Source organism: Marmota monax, unplaced genomic scaffold (genome assembly GCF_021218885.2).
Source record: "Marmota monax isolate L192 unplaced genomic scaffold, Marmota_monax_Labrador192_F-V1.1 WCK01_AAM20220418_F8-fsc00076, whole genome shotgun sequence".
NCBI lineage: Eukaryota > Metazoa > Chordata > Mammalia > Rodentia > Sciuridae > Marmota > Marmota monax.
This window is the reverse complement of record NW_026692843.1, coordinates 5,870,102-5,882,725: the sequence shown is the minus strand read 5'-3', so window position 1 is coordinate 5,882,725 and position 12,624 is coordinate 5,870,102.

Genomic DNA, 12,624 nt, shown 5'->3' with positions numbered 1-12,624 from the left:
GTTTTTCCATTAACTGATTCTGTTTGGAAGTCTCGGCACTTAAATCGATTAATTACAATAACAGTGAATGGCAGACCAGCACTGCAGATGTCTTTCAGCGCAGCTTCCTGTCGACGATGGAGTCTGGCTTTGACATAATCGCGGTCACTGTTTAATGAGTGTCTGTCACTGTAATAGACATTTATATCTGTATTAATATGTGTTATCTCATTAATACTCTAGGAAGTGGTAGTTTTAACTCCATGTTGATGAGGACATTGAAACTCCTTAGAAACAGGTGAGTTTCTAGAAGCTTCCTGGACTGATAGCTGCAGAGCAAGCTGGCCATCTCTGAATCTTCTTTGCCCTGAAGCCAGGGCTTTCCTTGGGGGCATGGATCTTGTTCATGTTCAGCTGCTCCATTCCGCAGGAACAGAGAGCTCACCTGCTCTCCTCATGCACATGTCAAGGGGAGGCTCAGACAGCCATTGGTTAACTGTGGAACCACAAGCAGCCAGGGAAACCACACATCTGGCTGAGGACAACCAATGGCTATTTGATTTCGACGGTCCCTGCAAAAGAAGAGGGAGTAGAAGTGCCACTGACTATTCTAACCAATACCCTCCCTGGAGCTGTGGACATCCAAGTCTGTTCTGTCGGATCTGGCCCGCATGGGACCCTGTCACTAAGGAGGTGTGATGGTTTCAAATCCAAGATTTACCTGGATGAATGATGTTACTCTTCAAGGGTGAAAATAATTTCTCTCCAACAGAGAAGCACTTTCCCCCAATGGGAGGTGACTCTTTCTCCCTAACCAGCTCAGCTGTGGAGTGAACTGGGTGGGATACTCTCTCCCTGATGGGAAAGCCTGCAGTACTGGTTGTCTTCGAGCGGCCGACAGAAATCCCAGTGGTTTCCTGTGTCCCATCTCTCATTAGGCTTTGGGAAGAGTAGGAATCACGCAATAGGGTGTTTGACTTTACCAGTGCATGGAATTCACAGTGCTGCCTAATGAGAGAATTACTCACCTGTGGACAGAGAAATCAGAAATGTAGTGCGATGCTGCCCCAGGAAGGGCTATTCACTGCCTAGGGGGGAGGAAGTGACAGGTGGGGCTCCCTCCCTCTTGAAAGGGCCTTGAGGGCACCGCCCTCTTTGCCAAGAAAAAATTGCACTTATCCCCTTTCAGAAAAGTAGCTTTTCCAAGCAGAGAGTATTGTCTGGTTGCACACAGAGCTCTGGTCCTTTGCTGTAGAGAATGACCAGGCTGAGCAGGGGAGTAAAGTAAGATTCAGAAGCGAGTTTTGAGCTAATTATTAAGTGTGAAACCACGAGCAGTCTGTGAAACCACACATCCAGCAAGAAAGCTCAGGGTGTTGGTCCTGAGCCACGCTGGCACTCCACATTTACAGGAGCTGTTACCTGCTGGTGCAAGGTGGAATGTCTTCTTGTGAAAATGGCACAAGTGGTTCAGGCCCAGAAAGGCAAGCTCCTTAGTTCTGGGGACAAAGGCAGTTGTGTTGTTCAGCAGTGAGGAGACCAAGGGCCTGCTCTGGGGCTGCAATTTCAGAACCGAGCAGTCATTCTGTATCTCTTCTTTTCCAAGGAACTTTTTGATGACAGAAAAGAACAGTGGTGTCAGAATTCTCTTGGAGAAAGTGGTAATTTTGGCGATGTATCGGGAAGAGCTAATTGCTCTAAGACACCTGAGCCAAGTCCTGGCCGGATCTCAGAGCTCGGTGACCTGGGTGATCTTGGCAGATGCCTTCATCCCCCCAACTCCAGGTCTTATTCTACCACATGCAGTGGAGCCCACCACGGAGGTCATTATGAGGGTCATAAGCATCAGAGGAGTCCCGGGCCTGTTACCTAGTGACAACAGCCTTGGGTATCTTGAATGATGCCCACACTCCCCTGTGGCTTCCTTAGGATCCACTGTTGCGAAGCCAGGCAAAGGCGCGCTTGGGAGAGAGCCTGGCGGGGCCTGGCAGCTGATGTTCTGGAGCCTTCTTTATGCCTGTGTCCGTGTGTGCTTTGGCTTCGCTTTTAAATCGCATTTTCCTCATTGGCGAATTGGAGAGGTTTGGGCTAGATAATCATGTTTATGGCTTTAATGTAATACAGTTCAATGATTTAAAAAAAATTTCATACTTCACCTAATAAAAGCAGCTCTTGGCATGTTTAGTGAAAATGAATGAAAAGGCTTTTAAAAATAGTTGCCACTAGAATCATTGGATAATCGAGGCTATTATAGGTAGAAATGAGCACATGGAGGAAGGGGTTGGGGTTATTTTTCACTTAACAAATAAGAAGCATTCCTTCCTAGAATTTTTGCTGGGATTTTAGCTACCGCCATGGTGACGTGACAGAGGTCTGGTCCTCTGGCTGAGAAGTTGGTCCCTCACTCTGGCGCCACTGAGGCGTGTCACCTGCAATGGCCTGAGCAGGGATGTGGCGCCTTCTTACTCTTGTCAACTGGTCACCCGCCCACGGGGCAGCAGGGGCAGAAGAGGTAAAGGAAGTGTTTGGAAGAGTTTGTGCCAGGACCCCACATGGTGGGGTGTAACCAGAAGTTCACAGAAACTCGAGGGACAAAGAAGCTCCAGCAGGCGTGTGAACTCACCAGCCACCTGCAAAGGACAGCCGAAGCCGGGAGAGGGTGACAGAGGGTGACATTTTATGAACATGACAGCCCGGGACTGCCCAGGACATTGCCAAGGACTGAAACACAGGTCCTCCAGAGAAGAGGTGCTGGCGTCCTGACCCCTGCACCTCTGAGCATGACCTCATCTGGAAACAGGGTCTCTTACAGAGGTGACAGGCTAATGCAGCATGACGGGTACCCTCATGAAAGTGAATTGGGACCTGCAGTCAGACGCACACAGAGGTAACATGGTGTGGGCACATGCAGGGAGAGGACTGCCAGTGACTAAAGGGGTGTGTTTGCCAGCCAAGCAGCACCCAAAATGCTGGCAAACACCAGAAGCCAGGACAAAGCAAGGGAGATTCCCCTGCCTACCCCTTGATTCTGGATCCCCAGCCTCCAGAGCTCTGAGACAATATATCTGTGTTCTAAGCCACCCAGTCCGTGATGCTTGAGTATGGCGGCCCTAGGGAAGGGGTGGCAGTGTGATGGTGTGAGGACATTCCTACTCCGCCCTCTAGGATATGAATGGGTTTTTCCTTTCTGGAGAGCAAGGTGTCAGCATGTATAGGGGATCCCAGAAGTGACAACGGGAAAGAATCACCCTGAGCAATAGTGACTTCTGCACAGGGGTGGCCATGAGAGAGATGAAATAGAATAGGAACAGCAGAGACCCCAGGGGTGAGGTGAGCAGGCACGAGCTGGGGGAAGGGAAGGCAGAGGGTGAGACAAGAGGAGCTTCCAAGGTGGAGGGAGAGCCCGAGGTGCCCTAGAGCTGGACGGGGCCTGATGCCAGAGGCTTGTGAGGCTGGGTGCAGGAGGGTGGAGGGCGGTGTCTCGAGAAGGGGCTAGAGACCATTGAAGGCAGGGGAGACTTCCACCCAGGTCACGAGGTGCCCTCAGGAGCTGGGGTTCTATTTTAGATCGACTACAATCTGCACTTGCATTTAGCAAACTTCCATTCGCTCTCCAGAAAAGAGGTCAGTGGGAGGTGAGACTCAGGTCAGCCACCATGGGTTTCCACAGAGTCCACACTGCAGATAGGGTCAGGAGACCTGGGTCTGCTCGAGACAGACCTCCAGTGCTCGTAGACGGATGGGATGGAGGGCAAGGAGGCCACCAGGGAAATGCCATGGCTTTCTCCTTGAGAAACTGGATGGGTGCTGTTATTACTGGTGCAGGGAAACTTGACAGAGGCTGGGGAAGGGCAGGTGATTCAGAAGGTCCACCATGCACATGTGAAGTCCAGGTTCAGATGTCTGAGTGAGACTGAAAATAAAAGTGAAGTCAGTACGGGCTGGGTGCACCACTAAAAGGGCCTCAACACACAGGTGATATGGGCTGGGCACACTGTTAGGAGGGCCTCGAAACATAGGTTGTATTTAGAATTCACAGAAATGGACTCCGAGGGCTTATGGCGGAAAGAGCAGAGAGGAAGAAGAGATGGGTGGAGACCAAGTGAGGTCTCCCGCATCCCAGTGCAGCAGTTTTGAGAATCTGATGGATTAGGACTCAAGGCAGTTTAATACCAGGCTCTAGAGAGAAAATAAACCACTGTAAACTACTGAGCTCACCATGTTGGGGTTCAGCAAGGGACGTCGTGTTTAGCGTGGACTCCCTTAAACAGGATTCAGAGAGAACCCAACTGCTGCTCAGAGACTGTGGGAGTCAGGAGAGGGTGGTGGAGGAGAGGCTATGGCAGAGGCTCTCCTGGCCGTGCTCAGCCTCGATTACTTCTGGCTCTGATTCTACAAAATTTGAAGGAAAGCCACAGAAGGCACTTTCCCTCCGACATAAAGAGGAATCTGTCCCTCTCCCTCCTGCACTGAGCAGCTAGCGATTGTCAGACACTCTGTATCTCCTAGCCGCTCACTAGGTGCTTCATGCACGTCATCTCTCTTAATCCAGTTACTGTGTTATCGCTAGAACGGATTGCTTCACAAACTAGTAAGTACCTCATTATCAGGATTAGACTCCACAGACTTTTTTGTGTGTGCAGGATATTATTTTTTGTGTGTAAAATTAGGATTGGAAGGTCAAACACATTTGGAAAATGGTGAGTTCAATGCCTTGAAAGATACTTCTTCCCTGCAGAACTTCTCAGAATCTTCCATGTACAAATGGGCTTTGTCTCTAAGAAGGAGAGAGCGTGCTTTCCAGATTATTGGATTTTCTCCCCCACCAACCACCTTATGAAATAGTAATTCTAAGGAATACAAAACAAGAAATGTTTTGCTTTCTTTTAGCTTCATTAATGCCAAGCATAATTGTATTTCTAGAATATGTCTTTACTTCTGTTTTCAGAGAATCAGTTTGTACTGCAAGAAAAACCCTACCAGGAGTCCAACAGACAAGAGTGCTAAGACTTCAATGGTAATTCTTACAACTCTGCATAATTCCAGGAATATTCAAATATCACATGATTCATTCTATGCCAAAGGTTCACAATTAGTAGACTGACTGTGGATTTGAAGGTGGGATCAAAGTCTGACCACCATGTGGAGACTCATAGACCTGTGGAGTCTCTCCCAGGGGGGAGTGGTACAGATTCTTTGGGAAATACTCACTTGATCTGGCTCTGCTGGTGCAGGGTTTTTTTTTTTCTGTGACTGCAAGGAAAGAAGTGGCCTGTTTCCTGAGGTCTGAGCCAATGCTGTCTCTCCCTCCTCCTGCTGAATCAGTCCCACCTAGCTGGGATTCCCCAATACCTGCTGCTAGAGAAACAGTGAGGACCTTAACAAAGACAGATGACGTAAGGGCGAAGAGAGACATTTTTCAACTTTTTTCCCTGCTCCAATTTCTCTTTTGCCATTGCATTAATTAGAAATTCAGGTAAATGACACAAGTGCCCCAATTTTTTATATCTGCCAGGAGAACAATTAGGCCATTAGAAGTAACAAATGGTTCGGACTCACGTTGCCTGTTGAAAATTTTCAAGCTACATTATTTCTGACAAGAAAAAAACAAATAATAGTTGTTTTGGCTAATTTTTACCATAAGCAGTGTCAGCGTCAGCAGATGCAGCCCGGCCTGGCTTGCTCCCCAGTCGTGCTTCACTGGTGTGTGCTGATCTGGGGGGCTTCATTCCTCTAGGTAAACAGTTATTTACATGAACTGCGACATTTTTCTTTGGTGACAATTTCTAATTGTTCAGGCAACCAAGGGTGATCTATTAAACACTCGGAAAAAGACTTCACCTGTGAAACAAATTACTTTAAATTAACTACCCTTTCAAAAGAAAGGCAAAATTTCAAGACGGACAAATTAGGCCCTTCTCGTGCACATATGGTAAGTGCTTCAAACACGTCCCGGCTGGTCCCCACTCCAGAGAACAATTCCTCATGATGGAGTGGAAGCCTTCCTGGCTCATCTGGGGGTCCTTTCTACGCCAGCGCTTGCTGCATTGCGCTCTGAAGGGATCGAGCAAGGCTGAGCGCCCTCACTAACTCCAGAGCGCTGGCTTCTCAGTTTAACTCTTTCCAAGGCACATACAGGGCTCTCTGCAGAATCTTCCGTCCTTTGCTGCCCTTTCAACGTGATGTCTGGCAACTTAAGCAGTCAGCGAGTGTCTGCTAAAACATGTCAGTTGGCCACCTCCAAGTATCTTCTGTGCTGGGTCAATGGGTGTCCCCAGCCCTGAGCAGGGACAACTAGGGTAAGTTAAAATTAATGACTCCACGTAATTCTGTAATGTCACTCAGCTTAGGGTCCTGACAGGGGCTTTGAAGGTTGCATGCTAAAATCAAGGTCAGATCCCTGATGTATGGGGTAATTTATTGTCCCCCCAAATTCCTGTGCTTCCTGGAAACTTAGAATGTGACTGTATTTGGAAACAGGGTCTTTGATGTGATTAGTTAGGATGAGGCCATTACAGAGCAGAGCAGGCCCCTGATCCAATTGGTGGCTTATAAGATGAGGAAAGAGACCTGGAGAAGCACACAGGGAGAGTGCCCTCCAGAGCCAAGGCTCACAGTGGCCATAGGTCTGCAAGCCAAGGAGCACTGAGGACCACGGCCTCCAGAGCTGGGGGGCCGAGCAGACTCCCCTGAGGCCTCCAGGGGGAGCCAGCCCTGCCCACCCCTCCCAGGCTTCTGGCCCCCAGAACGTACACTTCTGTTGTTTGGGGGCTACCTGGTTGGTGTTGGGCTGCTCTGGAGATGAACTGTGAAGACTTCCTGGGAAGGAAACGCCCCCCCCCTGCCTCCCACACTCGCTCGCCTCATGACCCCCAGCTGGGGTGCCACAAGAGGCCATGCCCATCGAAAAGGAAAGACCAAGTCGTCAAGGAGAGGCAGGAGAGGCATGGATGGGACTGCCCCGGGTCCTGGGATGGACGTGGGCATGGAGCTTAGATGGGGTGTGGCTGGAGTGGGGAGGCTATGTGCTTAGCAAGAGGTGTCAGGAGACCTGGACGCTCCTGTCCCGGCCATGAGGGCTGGGCTGGGTCACAAAGTACATGCCGAAGCTGGTGACTCTTGGCAGATGAGAGTTGCCCACAGATTTTCGGTCTCTTCAAATCTACCTTTTCCCATGTATCAATTGCCACTCTTGAGTATCCTCCTTTTAGTGACATTTTAAAAAGTCCCATACAGAGTAGGCATTTAAAACATGGAAGCCAGAGTACCTTGTTCATAAAGTTGGGCAATTTAAAGACATTTATCTGCTTCAATTCTTCAAGATAATCAAACAGTGTGGTAGTGAAATGAGAATGACCTTCCCCTGGTTCCTGTTCCTGTTGACTCCGAGTGTTTGAAGGTCCAGCCTGGTGTCCACCTCTTCTCTCGGTGCTGGGTTGTGCCAGGAGCTGCTCTGGCCTGCATGTGGGGCTGCTGGTTTCTGCGCGGTGTCTGGCAATCAAAGCGTAGGCAGGCTGGAGCTGACAAGGACACGGGAAGGTCAACAGCTCCTCATGTCACCTTTGAGGTAAGTCAGCTAGGACTCTTCCTCTGTGAAGTGAGTGTTGGCATCTGCCCGATTCCTGTGAACCTGAGAACTTGCACGAGAAGAAGGTGCACTGAATGCTGAACTTGCGGACTCCTATTTATTTGAGGAGTCTTTTGGCATTGTGTGACCCAATAGCCAAATTCTAGGAAATGGGAGAACCAGGGTGTGCAGGCTACTCTCCTTCCTCAGCTATCCCTGTGCACTCTACAGAACTGCAAGTACTGTCCCCTACAGTGGAGGCCACCTTTCCTGGGGAGTGGTCTGGCTGGCTGAGCCCAGAACTCACCTCTCTGCAGTGGGGGTTTTCTTTCTGGACCCAAGAAAGGGATTTAGCTGTCTCAGATCAAACTCCTACAAGCAAATAGCAGTGAAATCTGATTGTCTCTTGTGCTTTGAGAATACCAGAGTGTGGTGGTTTGTAATAGACAGGAAGAGGCGACTTCCTTGCTGACTTAGGGACTTCTGTCCCATTGCTGAGACAGAAATGAGTTCTGCTGAACCAGCACTGGGCTGACAGGGTTGTGACCAGTTCCTGTTGGTTTATTGGTGGGTTTGCAGTAAGATAATGACCACTTTCCCTTCTGGTTGCTAGAACCAAGTTGCTTGGTGAATTTTTCCAGCAACTACTGCTGAAGGCCCTGAAGTATGAACTTTCCTTTCTATGGCCACTCAGTTTAGGGGTCAGCCCTGAGCAGAACATCTGGTTTTTGTTTCTTTCCAGGAATTCGGTCTCTTTTTCTACACAATATTGTATTGTCCAGGCAAAGCTAAAATCAAAGCATAGTTATCACTTTAGAAACCTAATGCATAATTTCCATTCAAATATTTTATACCCAAATATTTCCCCAAAGCTGTTCAAGGACATATATGAAACTTTATATGTTTTATTCTTTATTCTAATAATATGACTGTTTATCTTTGTGCATATCAGCAATTGCTCAGTGGGTCTCTCAGTAATTTCAGGGAGTTGTGTCTCACCGTTTGTTTTGAGATGAGGAGCTCTCAACTATCCATATGCTACATGTCCCAACTACTTTCAGAGTTACATAGGATTCACTGAAGTTATTGTTTTCATTCTTCCTCAAGAACTTTTATGTTTATGAGTCAAACTCTCATTACTTACTCTGCATAAACTATTCCTGAGCATAAAAAAGGAAAACATCTTTTCAATTCATTTTGATAAAATGAGAAGATTCTTGATGTGAAGTCTTAATAAAGTCATACAAAGAAAGCTATAAGTCGATTTTACCTATGAAAATAGATGTGAGAATCCAAAATACACTATCAATGGCACCTAGAGGAGCAAGGTATTTGAAAATGATCGACACGGACACTGTTGAGCCTTGTGTGTGCAGGGCCTCTGTACACATGTGACTCTCAGGGATCCCATGACTTGGAAAGTCGCGGGGGCCGCAGTAGAGCTGAGATTTGAGCCCTCAGTTTTTTGAGTTTCCAAACTTGAGAAAGATGCACCATGACATCACATCTGTCACAGCAGGGGGCCTGACTGGCGTCTGTCACTTGTGTAGGACTCTTGGAGAAACATACATGAACTTCCTGGGTGATGCTGGAGAGTTATTTGGCAAAACTTAACATTTTTTCTCAGTAACAACCAGAAGAAAGGGGAGATTTCTTTAACATGGATACAAACTTTATAAGGGTCACCAGCTCTCCACCTTCCAGGCCTCCGTCGGATTCTGCCCTCGGCAGTTATGATGGACACAACACAGAGCTTTACATGAAAAATATTTTAAAGGGCCATGTTGTAAGTTTTAGTGAGGTTTTTAAGTGTAAGAATGATGGCATGTTCATGAGGAGGGAAGAGGATGAAGTTCTCATTGTTTGCAGTTGATGTAACTCTCCAGAGAGCTGACTGGAAATGCTACAACACAAAGACACTTTAGCTGATTAAAGAAATCAGCTCATTCTAACAATTTAGCTAGGACTTAATAATTTTTAGCTGAAATTAAACAGTTGTGTAGAAGACAGTTTTTCTGTAACACAAAACAACTAAAAACATAGTGGCAAAAAGATCCTGTTTACAATAGCAGTAGAAATGAAAAACACGTCTGAATAAACTTACTAAGTGTCCTGGAAAAGTATTAGAAAATATAAAACTTTGCCAAGGGACAGGGGAAAAAAAAAGACTTAAATGAACACGAAGAATAATGTTCCTGCAGGAGAAGATTTAGTGGTGCAGATGTCAACTTTCGCCTAATTCATCTACAAATTCAATGAATATCCAATTCCAGTCCCCGGGGGACCCGGGGTGGGACTTAGCAAAATGTTGTTAAAGTTCATCTGGAAAAATAAATGGCTGAGAAGAGCCAAGGAAATTTTGAAAAATAAGAATAATGAGAGAGGACTTGACCTACTAGATATTAAAATACTAGAGTGATTAAAACAATGTGCTTTTGGTGCAGGGATAGATGGATCAATAGAACAGAGGAGAAATTTCAGAAAGAGACATAAATAATCTAGTACATAATAAAGATGGCATTTGAGGGCAGAAAGAAAAGGGTGGATTTTAAGTAAATAGTTTGGGGCAACAAGTTAAGCATTTGCAAAAAGTAAAGTTGGAGCCCTCCTTTGTAATTAGACCACAAGACCTAACAGAGAGATGAATATTTTAAGTTTAAGAACAGATCTGCACCAGTACAGGAAAATATCTGTGCAAAAATTGACCTAATCTTTCTGTGACAAAGCTTTCTAAGTGTTTCATTGCCTATAGAAACTAAGGAAGAATAGAAGATGGATTTGAATTCACAGAAACACACAATTAAAAAATTAAAATGCAAACGATATGTTATGAAACACTGTTTGCAACTTATAGGTCAAGTGGTGTTCCCTGTAATGTCTAAGGAATTCAAATCATGAAGAAAAATATAAAGTGGAAATCCTATTGTTCAGAGTTTATCCCTGCGCTCATCAAACTCTCAATCTCTATATACACACACACTTGCACACCTATACACACACACAAACACACACACAAAACACACTTTTCATATTGATGCAGTTAAAATAACAAAACAAAGATAAACAATGCATCCACCACAGGAGATGGTTCAATAAGCTGTAGCAGCATCAATATGATGGGATACTATGCACTTGGGTGCAATGGGGGTAGAAACGATGGTTGTGGTTATCTGAGAAAATCTCTAATCTTCTGTTATTAACTGTAAAAACAAGGTAAAGAGCTGTGTGTGCATTTCTGAGTGTGTGTGTGTGTATTTTATGATTGGAATCAATGAAAATATTTTCAGTGATTATTTGAGAAAAGGAGCAGGTTGGTTTTGGGCTTAGAAAGGTGGAACACTTGAATTTTCTAATGTTTTACCCATACTTTTTAAAAAGAAGAGACAGCAGATTTGTTGGCGAGATTATGAACAAGTTAACTCTTCCTCTTTGTGCTTCTCTGAGGTTAAAAAATGACAACAGACTAACAGATATTATGTTATGAAAAGAAAAAAATGCAGGTTTAAAAAGGTTAATTAGAAGAGAAGAAATTCAAATGGCTGGTAAGCATAGTCTTTAAACTTGACTAAGAATAAAATGCAAATAAAAATAAAATAATTTACTTATAAAATAGAATATATAAACTTTTACTAATAAAAGCAGAGGAGTATCCAATGTGGCTGTGAGGAATGGCCGTGGTAGTGATGACGCATGCTCATCCAGCCTGTCTGCATAGTGATTCCTGGTATTTTAAGTTCTACTTTAAGATATATCCTATGGAAATATATATATATCAGTGAAGTCTTGGCTTCAGATATTTTTATTGCAATATGTTTAGTGATGGAAAAAAGTGTGAACAGTCATATATTTGTGATACACTCATATCATGAGATACTAAGAATCCATTCAAAATTGTGTGTAAAAAGTCAGGAAAACTGTTTGATATAAAATGTCTAAATGTAAAATGTAGGCAATAAGGCAGTTGAATGGTCTGCTCCAAAGGTTAATTTAAAAAGTGTGAAAAAAAGTATACATAATTATTAAAATGGATGTTCTAGATGTTGAGATTGGTAGTGGTTTTTATTTTTCTCCTATTTACTTATTCTCAAAACCCTACAATCTAGATTGTAGGATCAGATTCAGAGAATGGGGCACCTCATTCATCCTTTTAGACAGAAAAAAATTCCATTGAGCGCCCACTATATCCTGTGCACCACCCAGCTCCTTTAGCCTGGGAATTCACAGTCCCGAGGCAGCAGCAAGGAGTGGAGAAACACTCCAGATTCCACAGAAGACCCAACAAGCGTGGCTGACCTGGCTTGGGAGGACAGGAAGATAGGAGCAAGATCGGAGCTCAGTTTACCCCTGTCCGGCTGGGAGGAGTGGCCAGGCATCGCCCTCATTCCTGTCTCAGTCCTTGAATGTTCTCTAACCCCAGAGTATGCAGACCCCACAGGGCTGCGAATCTCACCTGTACTTCCTCTTCCTGCACACACAGACTCCCCATCCTTCAGGAGGAGACCTCACCTTGACCTCAGCTTCAGATGCACCTGTCTTAGGGCAAGCTGCCAACAGTAAGGTCCCCGCCTGGATGCTTGCAACACATCTTCTGGGCTAGGCTGCTAAAAGGATCAGAGCCCAGATCAGAGAGAAGCCCATGTGATAATGATAATGAGATGCAGCCCTTCTCCATGCTGAGGGGTAATAATTTCAGTATTTCCAGATTTCTTTGAAAGGCAGCTAAGGCCCAGTCAGTTCTATAGAAAATACCTAGGAGAGAGGGAAGGCTGTCACCCCGACTCCTTGGCACATGCCTGGTGCAGGCAGATGCTCAATGAATAGCCTTGGTGCATTGACTAAGGACTTAACACCTTAGTTCTGCCCTTACCTGGCTGGGCATCTCTGCTCAGTGGCAGTGGATGGCACACCCATGAGAGTTTGGGACCCTCACTGCCACATGTGTTATCTGTTGAAAGATTTTCCCAGCTTCTTTGTAAAATGTGACTTCTCCTTGAAGACTGCCCTAAAGACCTTGGCTGCCTTCAGTGTAGATATTTCCCATTTCTTCCTGGCAGGGTTGGGTTCCCCTTTGCTTATTT